This window comes from Callithrix jacchus, chromosome 19 (genome assembly GCF_049354715.1).
Source record: "Callithrix jacchus isolate 240 chromosome 19, calJac240_pri, whole genome shotgun sequence".
Classification (NCBI taxonomy): domain Eukaryota; kingdom Metazoa; phylum Chordata; class Mammalia; order Primates; family Cebidae; genus Callithrix; species Callithrix jacchus.
The window spans coordinates 25,944,787-25,966,859 of record NC_133520.1 but is presented as its reverse complement, the minus strand read 5'-3'; the positions used below and the strand labels follow the sequence as shown (position 1 = coordinate 25,966,859).

Here is a 22,073-nt window from a genome sequence, read left to right as displayed (position 1 = left end):
AAGAAAGAAAGAAAAAAAGACACTTCTTTCTCTAACTCTGTAAAAGAAGGAAAGTGAATACCTGGAGTTAGGGATTCATTTGAAGTGGAGTGGAGATATATCAAATAAGCTCCCACTGGAAAGTTCGCTAGCATCAGTATACTGACAGGGAACAGTGGGAAGAGCACTGACACAGGTGACCTGGGCATGCCTGTGTTAGGCGTTCAGTTTTATCCTGATGAAAAAGGTGTGGTTTTCAGGCTGCTAAAGAACAGTAGCTCATGTTTCACAGTCCACGTTACTAATTTCATGCTCTTTGCTTGGGTTCCATCACTCCACAAATATTTACAGAGGTTCAATAATATGCTAGTTCACATAGTTGTTTTAAAAATACTTTATTGTTTATTTTTCTGATTAGAAAAGTAATGTTTTCTCTTTGTAAAGACCTATACAGAAGATAAATGAATATAATATTATTTAATCGGTATTTCTTGAGCATGTACCATGGGTCAAACCCCATATGAGCAGTTAGACGCACAATAGAAAACAAAACAGGACCTTGCTGTATAAAACTTAAAATCTAATGGAAGAAACTAAATTCTATCCAGATTTTCCCATCACACCCTCCCCAGGTAAACCCAATTTCGTTTTGTGTATATTCTGCCAAATGTTTTTCTCTATGAATTATATTTTTCCTTTTTGCTGTGTAAAGATTAGGGTAGCTTCATGTGCATTCAGATACTAATTGTGAAGTTTTAGACAAGATGACCCAAAAAGGATGGCAAAGAAGGAGCTTAGAGCTGGAAGGGATTTCAAACATGATCCATCTCTTTACAATCTCTCTTTGAAATCTTCTTATTCAAAGCCGTATAATCAAATAGGTGCATTTACATGAAGTAACACACATTAAGTAATTTAATAAATTTTGAGGGCCCACTTTAAGCAAGATGATATTCTGAATATGGCTGCTCACCAAAGCAAATTTCCATGAAAACGTAATTCTTCTGAAATGAACAAGACCTGTAGAGAAGAGCAAATAATAAGTACTTTTGCAAAATTCATATTCTCCAGTTGAGAAAATAAGAATTCAAAAAAGGAAAAAGAAGAGAAAAAATTTCAAGCTAATCTGGAGTATGGGGAGGCAGATTTCTTGATTTTTCTGGCTGCGGTCATATATACTAACATTTTAGTTTGATTCGTCTAGATTATTGGAATAGTGGCTGTTTTAAAGATACATAAGCATTTATATTCTCTGTCAGCTATCTCTGTAGGGAAAAAGAATGTACACACTAGAGCACATGAAAAAATGCATGCATGATGATAGAGTTTTACAAATTATTTTTGGTTGTTACAGCCCTTTCACCTTTTATACTCATTCAAACTCCCATTTTTTTAAAACATTCTGTCTACAGGGAACTGCACAGAAAATGTGACATTGGTGATTCTGCTTACTCTGCTACAGAAGAATGTAAGAAATAGTTACAGTGCATGTCACTGTAATTTATGATGGGGCAGTGACAATAACTTAAAGACACAGAATAGAACCCAACCACCCAGCGTTAAGTAGTGGATGAGCTTGGAGTATATCATTTCGTTGATATTTCTATCTCCTACACTCAACAAATTATTGCCCCTGCAATTCCTTACATTTTTCACTTCGGAGAAATGTCACATATAATCCAACATAAAATGGAGACCATTGGTGCACTTTTCACTCAGTTTGTTACTGTAAGAAAGAGGTTTTAAGGTAAGAGCTAAAATATTCAACCCAATTCAACATTTATTGAATATCCAATATCATGGCTGCACTATAAGAAGGTACAGTAAATGCTGTAAGAAACGTCTTAAATACAGAAAAAAAAAAGAAAATGACTACCTCTTTATGGGGAAGGGTGGTTGGTGTTGAACAATTTCTTTCCCATGGGACTCACAAGTCTCTTGGCTCTGTAGCATCCTTATGAGGGAAACCTAAGCATAATAAATTAAGACTAAAATAACAAAGGAAAATATGATTTAGGAAATTTTACCCCAAGGTCCACCCTGCTGTAAAACAGTAAATATAACTAAATGTTCCGTTTTGTTTGTTGCCAGTGGAGAGGCTCATAAGAGTTGGAGATGTTATCCCAAAGTGTTTTCAGATAGGATCTTGATGGCATTTTAGTTTAATCCTCCCAATTCTTTAGGGGACCAACTCCAAATTTATCTTACAACAGGGCAGTAAACATAAAGATTACTCCTCTAGGCCTTCCCTAACCAGATTTTCAGTCATTCTCAGACAGAAGGAAAAGTGTATCTGCCTTCAGAAGTCTGTCTACAAAATATTCTCTCCTGTTTGTGTTTAAAGAGTCATCTCTTAGGAACAGCAGCTCTCTCTGTTACAGCAATTCCTTTATTTATTCATTTGCTTACAACCAGCATTTGCTAACTGTGCGTGAGGCCTACAGAAGACATCCAGGTATACAGGGAAATATTACAGAGAATATTAGGAGGATGAACACATAAACTAGGAATGCCCAGCCTACACTTGAGCCGTCAAGGAAGGAAAAGCATGCTAAGACTGGAAATACAAAGAATCATGTCAAGTGTGTGTATGTGTGTTTGTGTGTGCATGTTTTCCCAGAAAGTTTCAAGCAAGTTGACAGAATACGCAGCTTAAGGGACAAGCGAAATTCCTTTAGAAAACTTCTAGTAACTTACAACCTTGTGTTATGCCACAATTTAAACACTGGGTGTGGCAGGTTTTACATAAGCTTTCTGCACGTGTCTAAAGAATGAATGCACAAGTTGAGAGAAAAAAAATCCCTTTGCTTCATAAACACAGGCTAACTTGCTTGATATGGACAGAATGAGGGGGAAACTTGGATCCCTGAACATTGTTGTTTTTAAATTTCATCCTACTGAGGTACTGACCCTGGCTTTTCCTGTGTAACTTCCGGTGTTACTGTCTGTGTGACATTTAGAAAGTTAGTTCACCATTGGAGCCTCAGTCTTGTCGTGTGTAAACTGGGAACAATAATCGTACCTATCTTAGAGGGTGGTTGTGTTAAATGAATTAATACATATAAAGAGCTTAGGACATTGCCTGATACGTCTCCGTGTAAATGTTCTTTTTCTTTTTTTTTTGAGATGGAGTCTCATTCTGTCACCCAGGCTGGAGCACAACGAGGTGACCAGGGCTTACTGCAACTTCTGCCTCCCGGGCTCAAACGATTCTCCTGTGTCACCCTCTTGAGTAGCTGGGACTACAGGCATGTGCCACCACACCTGGATAATTTTTGTATTTTCACTAGAGATAGGGTTTCACCATGTTGGCCAGGCTGGTCTCAAATTCCTGACCTCAAGTAATCCACCCACCTTGGCCTCCCAAAGTGCTGGGATTCCAGGCATGAGCCACTGCACCCATCCATGAATGTTAATTTTCATTATCATTATATATTAAAATTCTTGCAAAAGTGTGAAAAAGAAAAATTAACCCACTGACTTTGGGGGATGTATATTCTGATCATCCCTTACAGTATGGAAAATAAGTTGTCTTTAATGAAACATAAAATAGTTCAACTAGAGCCTTCTTAGTAACACCGAACCAATGGCAACACAATGGACAAAGTTCGCTTTAACTTTCCGAGATAAATTAAATCAAGTCCATTTTAAAATAACTAAAATGGATCTCTCTCTCTTTTTTAAAATAATACCACTCCCTAATCCCAAAGGCCTAATTCTGCTTGAGAGCTGTTTTAAAATATGACCTATTTCTTTCAAGTTTCCCATTTTATTATTTATCCTCTTGGAGCTCCCAACTTTCAAATAAAAGTGAATGTATTTCTTTTAAATAAGAGGAGGTCTGTGCAGTGCACACGTCTAGATTCTGATGGTGCCAAGAGAATTTTTTTTTTCAAAGCAACAGTTCATGTTCAGCCAGCGCCAAAACGGAACTTAAAGCTCAAAGGGTTTGACTAAATTTAGAAACCACGATGTTCAAGTGGTTCTAAATTTGACAAAGCAAACTAGAAGCTAACCAAAATCGTACATAAAACGATCTTTTTTATTCTGACAACGGATTGGACAAGATGTTATTATCCTAAATTTAGAAAAATCAGACCAATAACTAAAGATGAATAACTTAAGGCTGAAAATGAAACAAATGTATTCTTGTTCCAGAATAAGGAATTATAATATTTTCATGAATATTTTGAATGACTTTTCTGATGTTGTGAAGTTGAAAATATCAAAAGTACTAATCACATTAAAAAGAAAAAGAGAAAACTGTTCCTATCAAGTGTGTGGTCTCTATGGCAAAGCTTGCAATCTGAGTTTCAATATTATCAAGAGCAGCTGGTGTTTGGCATAGTTCATAAAATGAACTTGAGTTATACACCTGGTTTTTCATCCCAAGCCTATATATTTCATACCTAACATTACACAGTGATATGTTAAACAAAATTGACTTAATCCTTTCTCTGTGTCTGATTACTTAATTCTGTGTGACATTTCTCATCCTTAAAGCATTGTGTTTTGTTCCTAGAACACACCTTTGCGTTATTCATAAGGCTGCCATCAGGTACACTGATAAAAACCTGCTGAATTGTTTTTCCAGGGCAGAAATTTTAGGTTGAATCAGGAAAGGCAAGATTAGCTGCTAACATACTACAGTTGTGCTTTAAAATTATAGTGAAACTATTATTTTAAGAAATAGTGAAACAATTAAATGCATATGATGAAATTTTCTACCTTTAAAATAAAATATAGAATATAGTACATATTAAGTTTTAGCAATAGTGCTTTACAAATAATAGTAGCACAGGATTTTTACTAATGTCAAAGTTATCACCGGAAGTTAATTTTGAGTCAAGTTAAAGGTGAAAATCATGCATTTTCTGAGAGAAAGAAAATTTCCATTTTTGAAAAATCACTTTATGGTCCAAATCAAACTTTAAGAGAACTCCTCCAGTTTCACTGGGTGTTCCCCAGCCCTTCTACTGGCCGTTGGTGCAACCACCTAGATTTCCTAAGGTTCTCTATTAAAGTAAAGCATTTCCATTTCAGAATTCCTGTGAGCGGGTACACATAAACAGATAGCAATAGAAGCTAAATTTTAAAACGATGAACCTTTTTAAATTAGATTACTTCTGATCAATGCAGTGTCTGATTTTCATAAGACCTCAACTAAAATTCAAATTCAGTTGTCAAAAAGGTTTAAGTAACCCTCCCTCCAGTCTCTGTAAGTATATATTAGACGTGGAAACAAGTAAAGTTTTGGACGAGGAAGATTATTCCATGTAATAGGAAAGCTGAAACCTGAATACTTCTATTGCGTATCTGCCTTACTTCCGAAAATAATTTATGGCCACGTTCCATGAACATTAATGCATCAGTAAATTACTTTGGATCATGAATTTGTACTGCAAATAGTACCAAGGCTCTGGTTTTCTGTTGGTTATTTATCTCCACGTTTATCACACAGTATTTGAACAAAACACCAAGAGACTAAATTAAATCAGACTGAGTAATTGAAGGTAATTGCAGGTCATTCTGTTACCATCTACAGGTAAATAAAAAACATTTTATTCAGGGTTTAACAAAAGTATGTTGATAGTTCTCTTCTTAGTAACATATATTTTTATTGTAAGGACTTAAAATATGCAGATAAGCAATATATGACAATATGTCCAGAAATAACTAACATTAATATGATCTGGGGGTGTAATAATTTTATACCTGTTTATAATGTGATTTATATTTATCCAACAAATTAGTTAGGATCCAATCAAGAGAGGAAAACCACAGGGTAGTTTGAAGAAAGTTTATGAGATTTTTTTTTTTAACTGTAACAGAGGTTTGGAGTAATGGGGAAGCTGCAACCAGCAGTAAAATGATTTTAAGAAATATAGAAGTTACAGATGTACGGACTAGCCACTATCCCTGGAGTTGAGCTAGAGATGGGCCAAGGGGCCAAGTGAGTACGCTGTGACCGCAGGCACTCTGCTATTGCCCAAGGGAGGGAGCAACAGGGAAGTGGCTCGTGTCCATGAACGGCAGGAGCCATGTGCAAGAGAAGCCACAGGCTCCCAAGACTGAGGTTGGATGAGTGACTGAGTAAACGTATGAGTCTCATCTTACTTACCTGACATTTTTTATCAACCTTTAATTGATGATTTTCCTTTCCTCTTAGTGTTGTCTTCCAGGCCTTCTTCCCACTCTATACTCTCTCTGGAAATCTCTTTACATCCCACAGCCATTGAATCTTAAAAATAATACAGGAAACAATTGAATGAAATTTCCAAGAACTTAAGGATATAGATCGCTTTTTCCCCTAACATCTAGAACAGTACCTACCATAGTGACAATACCCAATAATATTTGCTAAATAAATAAAGAAAAATGGCACTGAAGAATCAACATAATAAATAAATATAAACATATTTAAAAGTATATCATTCTGAAATTATAGGACAATCCATATAAATATTTGATGCTAAAAATTTCTACAAAGATAAAGAGGATCACATATGGGAGTAATAACATAATGTTTAGACTTCTGAAAGAAGACGTACTCCAACCTAGAATTCTATGTTCCATTTAAAAAATTAATCAGAAGACAAAGATTAAGTAAAGCAACTTACAGACATGTTAGATCTAAAAATATGTACTTGTGATTCACCCTTCTGTGGGAAGATGGGAAGATATGCATCACCAAAATAACGGAATAAATAAACAAGACATACGATTAATGAAAAATGATTACAACACAGGAGAGGTTGAAAAGAATTCAAAGAATTCCTCGAATAATGATGAAGGGAAATCCGAATACGTCAGCTCTTCTGCAAGTCTAGCCCAAGGTTTTTGAGAGCATGAAGACAAAAGCATGAATATCTCCAGGAAACACAAAAGGAACCAATAAATTCATGACATGTTACCCAGTGAGACTGACCATAAGCAAACATAAACAAAACAACTTTTATAGGTGTTTCAGTGTTTGTAGCAATCTACGAAAAAGAAAAGACAAAGGGTACAAATCTTAGTAAGTGACTTGGTTCATAAGTCAGCAATACAACACACCTTTTACAAAGTTGAGTGCTGAACACTGAAGTGGTAATTTAAATACAAATTGTGATATGATTTTATTGAGAGGAGGGAGAGAGGAGTGGAGGGCATTTGGTATCATGGTGCAGAAGTGCTAATTTAATGTTATATAAGGAGAAGTCATTGACAGCAGTAATACACACTATTTAGTAATAAGAAGGCTGAAGAAAGACAAAGAAATCTTCTATTTTATTTTGGTAGATATTTTTATTTCTATTATCTCCCTCCTTTCCATAAAATTATATAAGAATTTGTATTTACATTACATACATTTCAGTGTCTCCTCTCCCTCTTTTGTCCCTAGGGGCCAGAGTATTTGTTATTACTTTGAGTTACTGATTTTTACACAACTAATACATATTAGCTTTGGGGAGTTTCTTTCTTGTTGTTTTTGGGTTATTTTATTGAAAAAATGGGGTTAAGGAGCAGAGGATTTTCTATCTGAGAAGATAACACAAGCAAATACAAAAGGAAATGTTGAAGTACACAGTCACTGGTTTCTAGGCCTCTTCTGTCACTAACTGAACTATTACAATATGAGTTCCTGCTGATTTTTCTATCATCAATCTCTCTCTTTAATCCTACCTTTCACACAGTTTCCAAAATTATCTCCTAATCACAGATCCGCTCATTCACTTCCTTATTCAAAAGCCCAAAACAACTACTGACTGATCACGTTAAACTCCTCCGTGCGACATTTAAGGCTCTATCTAGTCTAAGTACAACCTAACTAGGGTTTATTTCTTTATTAATCGATGTTATAAAGCTGCATCCTAGCCGTAAAAGGTTATCTTCTCACCTCTAAATAAGACAATCTTTTGACATTTCCATCCATTTCTCTTTTGTTAATTTCGACAGGTTTTTGGGGCACAGGTGGTGTTTGGTCACATGAGTAAGTTCTTTAGTGACAGTTTCTGAAATTTGGGTTCACCCATCACCCAAGCAGTGTACACTCTACCCAATATGTAGTCTTTTATCCCTCAACCCTCCTTACCCTTTCCCCTGCAAGTCCCCAAATCCATTTTTTGGCCCAGAGTTCCTATCTTTTGCTCTTCCCTCTTTTGCCTATCTTTTTTCCTATTTTTTTCATACGCAAGACAGAAAGGCCCAGGAGAGCTTCTTCAGTTACCTGAATTGACATATTATCATCTGTCCTCGGTGTGTTCCCACTGTGCATTATGTTATTATTATAACACTAGCAGCATTTTGTTTTGGGTCACAGTATGTACCTTATACCTATCTGATCCACATGACAAAATTCCCTCTTTTCTTGAGGGGAGAGTCCCTGTGTCTTACTCAGAGGCATACTTCTGTGAATGTTTATCACAATGCATATAAAGAGTAAGTATGCAAGAACTGGTTGTTGAATTATAAGCAAATATTTTAAAATTGCAGAAATATGATGCATATTACTGCTAATATGCATAATGAGTCTATCAAAGGTGTGGCCAGAATGTTCTAAATATAAACTATTTTCATGCTTTGCCATTTATAAGGAGAAATTAAAGACTCAGCAACCAATTTTTTAAAGGCTTCCAATGACTCAAAAAACTACTCCAAAAGTTCTAGAAAACTTAGGTTTGAAATAATTTATACAATAATTATTAGGAAAGCCCTAACTGGTATTTCCCAGATATGTTGAAATTAAGTACAGTAAGAAAATCCAAAGTCTCATAGGTATTATTAACAGTGGCATTTTTATTAGCAAGATAATCTATTCAATTCTACGGAAGATACAAAACTGAGAAAGTCTAAATAATTGTAAGCTAGAGACCTTCAGATTTTAATGCTTGACTTCTTTTCCATGATTGCTCATCCAGTCATTCTTTCTTTCTTTATTTACTCTTCAGATTTTAAAAACTGTCTATATAGTTCAGGAGAGATACCAATCTACAAAGAAGGAAACTTGTCTGGGTTTTTTCCCCCATCTACTCATTCTCTTTGTCCTCTAACAATTTATGAGTTGGTCGAATACATCAACTTTCAGATTTGAGCATGAGTGCTTTCTTGCAATAGTCCAATTAGCCTTGTAAGGCTAAACAAGTCAGTAAGAGGAAGCCGAGTGCATTTTGCAGCAGGGTTTTCAAGCATCTCTCCACAGCAACTGTGTCAAGTATACTCACAGCAGATGTGAACAGTGCATGCGGTGCTGTTTCCTAAGGCTCTATCTGCAAATCAAAAATACTTATTATTAGACACATAACAATTTTTACTCCACTTGTTTTAATATCTTTTACAAACTTAATGAAACAACTCCAGTGGTGACAGGTCAATGTTGAAAGAAGAAATTAAGTGTGCAATGAGTGTTGTTCTTAAAACATAGAAGCTCCCAAATTATACATACTCAACATTTCTTGAAGGACTTTTACCACCCTGCTAAGTATGAATGAATTGGGGCAACACTTTCATAAATGCCAGGTTATGAAACGATTCGGGATTTAAAAATATTTGAATTCCAAAAATTAAAAAGTGAGTAACAAATGGTATCAAGATAAATTATTTATCAATAGTCATTTGAAATGTCTCTGCAATCATTTTCCTATTTTATAAACATCTATACTGCATACCATCTGCTGATGCTTATTTTAATTCATAAAAAGACTATGTTTAAATCAAAATGTAAGTGACAGAATCAGAACAAAAGGGAAAGGGCAGGAGAAGAAAGTGAATAAATTCCAAATATGACTTCTAAAGGCAGACAATATAAAAGCTATAATCTTAGTTTAAGCCTTACACTCCTTAAACACAGTAATTACAAGACATCTGCTGGGAACACAGCTTTGCTATTGGATAACCTTAATTGCCCTGTAATATTTCCTGACACTCCCCAAAATATGCCCCATTGCTAATAATTCATTCACATTTCAGCACCATTATTAGCTACTAATTCAAACAATCAAGACAAAGACAATAAATGGATGACCTTGAACAATTACCCACTCAGTGAACAGAATTTATTTTGTGCTTTTCAAAGACGTGAATGCTTTCCTGTGACTGTGAATAGCACTCCAAAATCAGGCAAATGCAGACAAGAGAAAAAAAACATGGCTTAAATGCAATGTTCCTTCTCTGATATTCTTAGAGGAATAGTGTTAAAACTTACCCACATATTATGTTTTCTCTAAGAAAAATAAAAGGAAGTATGAAGTTTTAGCAAGAAAAAAAAATCTCCTTATAATAAATAGAGATAATTTAGTCATGAACAGTCAAGTATACATTCAGTGATTTCCTTTTTGTTTCAACCTGTGAGAACATTTAAGAATCACATAAATTCGGAGCCAGGAAAAACATTCACTACTCACAGCAAAATGGTGGGAGTTTAATGGACAGCTCCTCAGGGGGCTCCTCTTGCAAAATATTTTAAACACAGTCTGCCAAGTTAACACTCCCTCCCCCTCACCACCTCCTTGTTTCTCAAGAAATTTGAATTTTTAAAGAAATGTTGTACTCTTGGCCTTTTCTAATATGGAATGCATTAAGAGAAAACCCATAAATAAATGCTTACATATGTTTGTGAGAAATAAAGCAGACACCTCAAATGGATCTATTTGCCAACAGAGGGGAGGGGGAACAGGCACAACTGAAATTAAGGCCAGGGCAGTAACAAACGATATGGGGAACCTATGCTATGTTTCTTGGATGTGTTGTGGGGCATAATCTGGGTTGGTGTGATCCAGTTATAAACACAAGAAGAAATGATGTAGAAAAATGGGTAAAGCAGAGGCATTTGAGTTGGGAAAGAGTTTTAGCATTTTTTTCATGGTCTGAAAAATCCCAGCAAAAATATTGAGTTTTTAAATACACAATCAAACAAAGAAAAAGCAGATTTTGAATTCTCTTGACAATATGTGATCCTATAAAACAATTGTCATAACATTACATAAATGAGTAATATATATATGTATAAATATATATATCTCTCTCAATCAGCTTTTGTATATGAAAGCCTCTAATTCCTTCTCTGCCATTTCCTCCTCCTCTTTTTCTTTGTCCTTTTCTTTTAAAATTTTACTCTTATGGATTTCATTATACTTAAAATGTATAATATTATAATTTTTCCCAAGGAAATTTTGTGACAGTCCCCCTCCACCCCAATAAATGTTTGCCAAGCATTTGAAAAGTTCTATGATAATTTTTCACATAGAAAAAAACAAAAATATTACTTATGTAAGCATTTTGTATACATTTAGTTCCAATTTTTTATTTTGGATATTTTGCTTAATTACAAATAAAATAGAATTTACCCATACAAACTTTACTACATTCGTTTTGGAAACTTTCTGTGTTCAAGAATTTTTTATTACCACATTAGAGACATTTATGTTAGACTATATATTATGTGATACAGAAGAAACATTATTTGATTGTATACAAGCAAAAAGAAACTCAACCAAAATGATAGAGACAGGTTAAAAAGCTGAGGGTGAGAGGCTGAGGAAGAACCTGAAAACATTTCTTCCTCAACACTTGATAAGAGGCGTACAAAATACACAGCAAAAACATCAGCCAGAGGAAAGCCAAAGATGATAACATATCACTGGGAGATTCATCGAAGTCCAAAGATGGTTCCAGGATCACTAATTATGCAAAGCACAGAGTGGGAAAATAATGATCGATTATCTACATGTTGGGCCATATTTTAGAGGCTTTTCATAAAATAGGTTTCCCTTTGAAGACATTACAGTTCGAATGACAAAATTAATACCCAATACAACCCAAGTTTTCCTTACAAGCCACAAGGTAGGTGTTAATAGGGTCACCGTCTAATGTGTACACATGTATATGCATTTACAAAAAGAATTTCAGCTTGCTTCCCTCAAGGTTTCAGCTTGCTATTTCTGGAAAACCCAGAGGAGAGTCTTCTGTGTACTTCACACTAATGTATTTTCATTCCTTCCCTTCTTCCTCCACATTTCCCTTTTGGTACTTAAAGTCCCTGGAAGGTGCAATCTTCCTCTCATCAACAGCCTCTGCTCTCAGTGAGAAAAGCCAATGGGCACACCAAGGGCGTGATCATCCTCTGCTCCCTGACTACCCACCCTTGAGATTACCAAGAGCTTCTGGGCCTTGCTATCACCCTCCCCGCTTTAGAGCAATGAGTACATTCTTTTGTCCTCCAACTCATGCTACATACTGCTCCACACAAAACTGAGTGAGCCCTGTGTTTCTACAAACTGCCTCCTGGAACTGGTGTCTTCCTGTAGGGTCTAGACCTGAGTTCATTCCACAGCTCAGAGACTAGGCCACAGGTTATTTTTTCCATGTGTTTTTTCTCTCCCCGTGGCTCCATGCAAACATTCCACTTCATGCAAATGTCCTCATGTAAATAACATTGCATGCTTATTGTTTTGAGCTTCTTTACCTATGGTTTCTCATTTGATCCACAAAAGAAGGTGATGATGCAGTTGCTCCCATTATCCCCAATGTGCAGATGTAAACTGTAGTTTGTCAAAGTTGAGTGACTTGGCCAAAACCACTAGGTAGTAAGCAGTGGTGTATGGCCTCAAATCATGCAAATTCCATAGGCTAGTCCTTGAGTCGTCTGGATTCCTAAAATAGTCACAATTTGGGGTGTGTTGGAATGTCTGCTACACATATGAAATTATAAAAAGTAGTGTAAGGATTGTGCTGATGATAAGCGGTCACATGAGACGGTGTCAATGTAAGGAAAAGGCAGCTCCAGAAAAGGCTCATGTGTCCTGAATTTATTAAATCCTTGCTACTTGTTTTCCTTGGAATTACTAAACTTTTCAGCATGCCTCAGGTCAAATGAACACCTCCACACTGCTGAGTAGAATCTATGAGGCTCCTATTGTAATCCCTTAACTAATGAAGCAAATTTGGGCACCATTAACCTAATCTAAGAATTAGATTCGTGTAACTTGCTCATGGCCATGCAGAAGTTAAGTGGTGGCCAGGCGCAGTGGCTCAAGCCTGTTGTAATCCCAGCACTTTGAGAGGCTGAGGCGGGTGGATCACGAGGTCAAGGGATAGAGACCATCCCGGCCAACATGGTGAAACCCCGTCTCTACTAAAAATACAAAAAAAAAAAAAAATAGCTGGGCGTGGTGGCGTGAGCCTGTGGTCCCAGCTACCGGGGGCTGAGGCAGGAGAATTGCTTGAACCTGGGGGGCGGAGTTTGCAGTGAGCCCAGATCGCACCACTGCACTTCAGCCTGGTGTGCCTGGTGACAGAGCGAGACTCTGTCTCAAAGAAAGAAGAAGAAGAAAAAAAGAAGTTAAGTGGCAAAACTGAGTTTCAAAGCTGGACAATGGGGCCTTCTCAAAAGGAGTACCCAGGTAGCTAACTTTGTGACATTGCACAGCAATTTATTAAGAAAAAGAGACATAAGCCTAATTGACTGTGTGGTACATAATTTTCCAATGCGTTGTTTCTCAAAAGAGTAACATCCTAATATCTCTACAATCAACTTCAGATTATTTCAAAACAAGGGCCATGGTTGGAATAATTCAGTAGAGAACCTTGATTCTTCTATAAGAAGTCATGTGGGGAACATTAAATGCTTAGCATACAAACATTATTTAAAGTAGGCAAATGCATATCTTAAAGTGACCTTTAAATGGATATTAATATTTTTCTCCAGCACTTTTTTCGGGAAAGCCTGACTGCCTGGGTTAGAAACTCAGCACTGCCACTTGACATCTATATGGCCACGAGCAAGTTACTTAACCCTTCCTTCTCTGTAAAATGGGTTATATAATGCTGCCTTCATCATATACTTGGTAGGAAACTTGTAAAGTGTAAAGTATTTAGAGCAATATCTAGGCCATGACAAAGTCTCTTTAAGTTGATTTTTTTTAATTAATGTAAGAAAAATGACCCGAGGCTGCTCAGTTGAATCAGACCAGCAGGTGTCCCTGATTTTTCTTGAGTCTAATCCAGTTCTGCCCTCAATAAGTGTCTAGAGTGAAACTTCTGGCATAATGTATACATAATAAGGAGTAGGAATGAATTTCAGACCACAACCATAATTTATTTATATCTTTGGAATTCATTAAATCTCATACCTTATTCACAAAATTCTTGATGTTTGATTTCCATTTAATTTTGGCAAAATGTGCATTTCCCCATACAAAGAAAAAGGTCCAGGATAGATAACTGGCTATCAAATATCCAGCTTTTGCTAAATAACATTTTGATGAGACGAAGGTAGATTAATCAGACTCATGGTGATTAAATCTCTTTAAAAATGCACACATACGCATAAAGGGAAAAGTGAATGAGGGCATTGTAGAAATCCATTTCAGCAAAATCCTAAATATCACGCCACAAGCTCACGAAATGTCTTGGACTTGTTTAAAATGGATGCATTGTTGAGCTACACAATTCTTTTTCACTTTAGAGACACTCAAATGCATTTATATATATATTGCTTTTTCTCTAATTTTATTAAAAGAAGAAACCCTGTGAGTTTCTTTTTAATTTGTATAACAAAAAATATTAATATCCACTTAAAGGTCAATTTTAGATATGCATTTGTCTAATTTAAATATTTGTATGCCAATCATTTAATATTCCCAACATAATTCCTTATAGAAGAATCAAAGAAGTTTTTCTACTACATTATCCTGACCATGGCCCTTGTCTTGAAATAATCCAAAGTTTATTCTATAGATTTTAGGGTCTTACTGTTTTGAAAAATAACACATTGGAAAATTTTATACCATAGTCCATGAGTCTTATCTGTTTTTCTTAAAAAATTGTTGGACCATGTTATCAAGTTAGCTGCATGGGTGTAAAGACAAGGGGCATCTCTCTTCTAGGATGAATAAAATCTCTGGAAAGATAATGAATTGCCATTTTTATTTGTTTTCTTCTTCATCATCTTTAATTTTTTAGATAACTACTTTTTTAAACTGAAATTGTGTAGATTAAATTATTTTTGCTTACTTGCAATTTTGACATTTTCTTTTCAGAAGACCCCAAAGTTTTCAGCTAAAGTTTAGGTTCTAGTTTTAACTGCATACTTTTGTTTTTCTCCTATTTCATTTCAGATACTGGGCCAAGCTCAAATTAGATTCATGTTTTCTGTGCTTTTTTGAAAAAAGTATTCCACAATTTCTATACAGCTATGGATTATGTATGTTCAGAAAGATTTGGTGAGACTAAAAAGACATGCTGTACAAAATGAACCTCATAATTTATCCTACAAAATTCTCTGTAAATTGTTGCCATTTTTAAAAAGTAAAGTAAAAATAAAATGCATCAAGCCTAGCATGAGGATAAGTGAATTTATTTAAATAACAAGGACTTTAAAGAAAACATGACTTCAAGCAAAATTACCATTTTGCATGACAGATCTCGTTATTGCTGTATATTCCGCATGTTTGACCAACCTTCAGTAGTGTAAAATGCAAAGAAAGGCTTGTGCCATCTCTTTATGAATTATCTATTTAGGAAATGAAAGCCCAGTTCCATTTATTAATTGTATTTTTAAAGTAAATCATTTGGAAATATCCAAATGTTATTATTTTATCCAACAAATAGTGCTGTTCTTTGATCTCACATCTTAAACTCTGCCTACATGAAATACAGAATGCTTGAACACTACCGTCTCACAAGGCTCATGCTCAAAAGTATGTTTGCAGGGATCTTAGAACATCAGATTCCTATTTCCCACTTAGGAACCTAATGTTGCCAGATATCAAATGAGTAAGCTCAGGCAATACCACACACGGGATTTTGTCAACACTCCAGAGAACTGTAGAACAATCAAATGGGTCACTTGGAAAAACAACTAATAGAAGGAAGCTGTGACGTCAAAAAGGCAAGATCTAGGTTCCAATTCCAGCTCTACCACTCATTGCTCTTACCCAAGCTACAGAGTATTAAGAGTTATTGTCATTTGAGATCTGGATACCAGAGTAAAACTTGTTTTAAAAGGCTGAACAAAGAGTAAGTCTATGTCTATGTGTGAGAAGGTAAAGTCATGTGAGGCCACCTGGGTCTGATGACAGGGCTTAGGAGCACTCTGGTCTGGATGCCATGCAGAGATGAGAAGTGAAAGCACTGATCCTGACCAAATGAGGGAGTTCAGAGAATGGGGTAAATAGCAGCTAATGAGAATGTAGCAAAAGCTTGTTTTGAAATAGAAACCCATCAAGTTTTGACAAAGTCTACAAAGAAGACAGATGGATACAAACATCTTTGCAAAGAAAGCATCTAAAAGATACCAATCAGTAGTTCTAGTTTCTAAAATAATGTAAGTCGGCAGGAATAAATGTTATAAGCTATTATTGATACATAAATTTAAAAGTAGATTGTAGAACAAATTTTATTCCTGTGCATTAGGACAAAGCATGCTCACTTCATAGTGCGAAAATTTGCAAATAAACATATATAACATATACATTATATATGATCATTATATTTATATGTTTTATACATGTTTGAAACTATATGTTTATTTGCAAATAAACATACACATTATATATTATATTTGTATATGTTATATATGTATACACGTGTACATGTATATATGTATATACATGTACATGCTATAGATGTTTATTTGCAAAATTTATATATAGTGTGTTCATGTGGTTTTATTTTATTTTTCTAAAGTTACTTATTATTATTTTAGTGTTGCATATACTTGTGTCTGTGTTTACTGTAATACATATCTATTCAGTAGATACTGTATGCTGGGCACTGTGTTAAATATTAGGAATCCCAAAATTGTGTCTGCTCTCGAGGAGCTCTCAAAATGTTTAGCAAAGACATCATCAGCATACATAAACTTACACTATCATGCACCAGGTTTTCTAATAGACTTATGTGCAAAGTAGTATGGGAACACAAATGAAGAAATAATTCTGGTTGAGGAAGAGAAGGACTCATTTTTAAACATACACAGAGAAGGTCTGTGATTGGGGCATTGAGGAATAGAGAATATTCTATGCATTCTAACATTTTTAAAAATACTGTTAAAAAGACTTTAGCAATTATTTAGTTTTGCTCAATTTTAAACATGACTGAAATGAGAGTTGGAGCTGTTAAGTAAGGTATTGAAAGGCACCAAAAATAAAAGGCAACAAGAAATAAAATACAAGGATTTCTGGTTTTCAGGTCACTGGACTTTCTGTTTCACATAGGGACTCTATTGCTGATCAGTGGCCCTGCCTTCACAAATCCTACCCGTAAGTCCAGTTGAGATCAGTTAATATAAGTACAATTTAATCCAATTAATAAATGTCCATTACTAAATAGGAAAACACTTAAACTCAAATCTCAATTTAAAGAAGACAATAATTCAAACACACACCTACAAGTAATATCTTTAGTTGTTGTTTCAAGGTGTTCCCATTTACCTACTTCACTTGCTAGGAAATACAATATTTGTCTCTATACTATTTACTCTGGCATAGAAGAAGAATAATACAATTTCTTTTTCATCAAAATGCCAGAAATCCTTAAATGACCAGTGTTATTCATTATTTAGAATACCCCTTGAAACCCATAACCATCTGAAAACTACTTGCTAGGATCTGGCAACTTTGAATTGGGCCTTTTGCCATTTTGACAGATGGTCAGAAATATAAGAAGCCAAAATACCATATATGTGCACTGATTGTGAAAGTTTTGGGTGTGATTCTCAGCTTAATCACCCACATGGCTTTCAATGCTGATTTACATGACCATGATTAGAGAAGAGCATGGAAAAAAAAAAAACAGCTCTTCATTTGGTAGTTAGATATAGGTGCTCAAGTTCTTCTGCTGTCTTGTAGTTGTCTTAATAGATAGTCCATATTCATTTTTAAAGCTACAGAAGAGTGCATTTTGATTATTTGTAGACTTCCGTATATTTCAAGCCTATGCTTTTATTTGGATGTACCTTAATCCCAGAGCAGCCAGACAACAAATTTGGCACTCAAGTACGGAATGTTATGCTCTCAGATGGTATCAGCAGAACATTTATTGATTTAGATTTAATATTTTTCTTATAAAAATGTATTTTGTTGCAAGTTTAAACGTTGGTTACATGGTTACTCCAATTTGTACTTAAGGTTTTAACAGAATAACAAATAGCTCTTTATGTTATTTTGGTCACATGGAATAACTAAATTAGTTTGGCCATATGGTGACCAAATGGCAATTATTAACTGCTCATTGATTCGCTATTATAATAACACAAATATAACCATATTTGGGTCAATTTAATTAAGTTACATGAACTCTACCTCTGCATTATATCACGTATATGATCTTTTTAAAGAAGCCAGTGATTGAGCTCAATTAATTATCACTTTCAATATAACTAAGATGAATACAGTTAGTTAACTAAATGCTGATATGGTTATTAGTATCTGTAGATACCTTTTACCACATATTTATTATGTATTGCATATTAATATAATTTTAATACATGCTAAAATGTATTCAGTATTTCTATCATGAAAATTGTCAACTTCTACAAATATTTTTTATTTCCATTAAGTGTGATTCTTCATTTTTTTCTTTTCAATCATTAAATGAAAAAAAGCTTAACATTTCAACAATTATTCTAATAGAGCAAAAAAAAAAAACACCTAATTTTACCTTTCATTTTAGTGCACTGATTATGATTCAATGTTAATGTTAACATTTGAAATATTAAAGGATCAGATGATAAATAAAATGTAGTATCTTATTTTCTTATTTATTTTTATTAAATGAGAAATTATATAGTTTTATGGGGCATAGTACTACAGAATCTTATGAGATAATATGTGTTACACATTTAAATAAATGAAAATAATCATTAAAACTTCCTGTAAAATTACTACACACCAAATAAGATAACCATACTAACTGATCTTTCCCTTTGGGGAAATGAAATAAGAGAGACGATTGGCCTGGCTATTTTCCTGTCCTCATCCAAATGTCAGGAGTGTAATCATCTCCCAACTCCTCCATTCTTTCTCCAATTTGAAAAATCATATGTGGGGGAAGATCAGGCACATCATGTGAAATATAAGTTATGTTTACTAATTTTTCTTCCCACCCACTTGCCCTTCATAATGAGACACTACTTGATTGGTTATTTCAGGATAGTGGTAATTGAAATGCAAATCGAGATCCTCTTTTGCACTTGAGCAGAGCTCTTAATAAACAAGTCACAATGTAAATTCTTTAGAACTAAACAATGTAAAGCATAGACAATCTAGATTTTTTCATACATGACTCAAATTTTTACAAGTCAATTAAAGTTTGATCTCCCACTAGTTGGGTGGGATGCAGAATTAGAGAAAGGTAGTTTAATTTTTTCAGTCTTTTCACCTTTCGCTCAGTAATGGCTAAACTGTAAAGAAAAATGGAAGGCAGCAATTCTTAAGTTTATTTCTCTAGTAGATTTTTTCCTTAACCTAATCACCACTTATACTGTCTATAATAACAGCGCACCATATCAAAAGAGCTTCAAAGATTAACTAGGTTATTTTGAGAGGCAGTAGGTGCTTTCTCACTATACGTACACTATATATATAAAATGTTTATAACAATCTATATGTTAATGTTAATTTATAAGTATATAGTCTTCATAGTTTGGTAGTACTGCTTTGGCATATAATAGCATAAAATATGTAGACATAGTGATGAAGCTTTAAATCTGATCAAGGAAACTTAGATGACTTTAGCTAATAAATGTTGGGGCAGAGTTAACGATATATCCTTGTGGGGAAGTTAATACGTATAAATAAAAGTATAGAAACAGAGAAGGAACTATCATAGTAGGTTATTATAATACTGTACATTATTTTATGACGTTTTCAAGCAGATAAACATCATCTAGTTTCTTTACAGACAAAAGAGAAAGTTCAAACCTTTTATTAGATACTGAATGTAACAGAAAAGAGAGGAATTTTTAATATGAAAATCTTCTCTTTATTTCCAGATGATCTCTGTGGGCTAAAATTTATTCTTTATCTTACAGAGAAAAAGAATAAAGTTCAGGATTTTCAAGGGCCATGGCTCATAATAGCCCAATAAATACAGCTATAAAACCTACATACAGAATTAGCATCTATGTGAAGTTACATCAGAGTACAAGAATAAAATGAGTGTTAAATATTATTCTTCAAAAAAGTCATTCTATTATAATTTATGATTCTCACATCCATTAGTATTACAGAAATGTCACTCTTAATAATTTTATGTTTTAATCCCAAAAATGTTGAGCTTAGAATAAGATTTTTTTCTAACTGGTGAATTGTTTTTCCTCTATTTCCCCATGCTAGGGAAAACCTTAGATTGCTAATGTTAATAAACAAGATAGGATTGATATTACTATGAATACCTAAAACAGCTGATCTTTGATTTAAAATGCTTATGATGTTTCTATAATTTAGTCCTAAGAGGAAAAAATACACACACACACACACACACACACACACACACACACACACACACAGAGGCTCTCTTGAGTTTTACCAATTCTTCTACCTGAAAATAGGTAGAAAGACAACTGGAAGGGGACTGCAAAATATTAAAAGCAAAACCACCCTCTGTTCTCTGATATCATCCAAGGCATCTTTATTCCTTGGCTACTCACATTTTATAACTTAACAAGGCAGATCTTCCTTTGCTGTCTCAGGAAGGGAACAAGAAAGATACCAAGTTTTAAAATAATGAATAAATCTACGACTTTTAACAAAGAAAATACTAGTATGTTAATTAATATCTTACTGTATTTCCCTGAAGTCAAGAGATGAGTCATTTTTCCTACAACGTTAGGTGTTATCTGATAATCAAAGTGACACACTGTATGGGCCATTTCACTGAAGATTCATTCAGCATGTTCTTATTTATAACCCCGTTTCAGTGTATAATATTGTGTCAGGTCGTACAGTTCCCACATTGTACTATGGTTTACTATTACGCATGTTAGTCTTTTGGTAATTGACATTTCATCGAGGTTGGCTGAGCTCACAAATGGGCATTCAACTTTAGAGGTCATGAATTTTGCTCTTTGAAAATACTCATTTGCATTAGTTTGTACTTTCGTCCATTTTTCACTTGCTTAGTTTGAGTTTCTCCTGAGCACTAATATTCCTTTTTTCTACTTTTTTTAATATGTGACTTTGGGTGAAGTATATTTGCTTATGTGAATTAGCTTTTCAACATCCTCAGTAGTGAATTTTTTTGCATTGTTTGTGTTTTCTTCAATTCTTTGCCAAAATATGATGCAATTTGTACACTTGAGTTTACTAATTATTCACTACATTGCCAAATGGGTCTATCATTCTAGATTTTATTATATATTTATGAAGTAATAAAGCTCTATATAGACAACTAAGGCACAATAGTGCAAAGAAATTATCAAATCAGTGGCTGATTTCCCTTTTTTCCAAATTTGTTATGTATCAAGAAAATGTTTAAAAATAGTTACTTATTGCTTTTAAATTGTTCCTTAAAAATCCCACTTAGCATCATGGGTGCAGAATGAATTTTATTTCTTCTTTCACTTGTTACTGTGTCCTGTGTTACAAGTGCTTATGCTAGAAGCAAAATTTCTTTAAGGTAGCATTAAAGAGGTCGTGATATTTTAAAAGTTTAGATTCAGGAAAAACCCTGATGTCCTTGGAAGTGTTGCTGTAAGAATTGGCAAACATAACTTACAGATGTAATTCATTTTTAATAAATGCATTTTGAAAATAAAATGAGTTAATTAACTTTTTTCTAGTCTACTGTGCTTCTCAGGCACTAGATATTTCTGCTGTAATGAGATCGTTTGAATTGAACTCCAAACATTAAACTATGTTTGCTTCTTTTATCATTGCTATGCTATTCATTGGATGATGTGATGGTAAATAGACACTTTCTTTTAGAAGCTGGTATAATTTTCATGTGAATTTATAGGATTAATAAATTAAGATGAGTTTTGGAAATGCCAGACATAGGTGATGGGGAGGAAGGCAGCAAATCACACTGCCATGTGTGTACCTATGCAACAATCTTGCATTTCCTTCACATGTACAAGAAAATCTAAAATGCAATTAAAAAAGATGAGTCTTTAA

The 22,073-nt window shown here is 34.4% G+C and overlaps 1 long non-coding RNA gene across 1 annotated transcript in view; it reads left to right on the top strand.

Moving 5' to 3' along the window:
- The window catches only part of LOC103789251 (uncharacterized), a 29,409-nt gene extending 9,000 nt beyond the window's left edge, over positions 1–20,409 (top strand). Inside the window, exons 2-3 of the long non-coding RNA XR_615400.4 lie at positions 5,023–5,197; positions 19,991–20,409. This is a non-coding gene — a long non-coding RNA (uncharacterized LOC103789251). The remainder of the gene's footprint in view (positions 1–5,022; positions 5,198–19,990) is intronic.
- Positions 20,410–22,073: the final 1,664 nt, after the last annotated feature.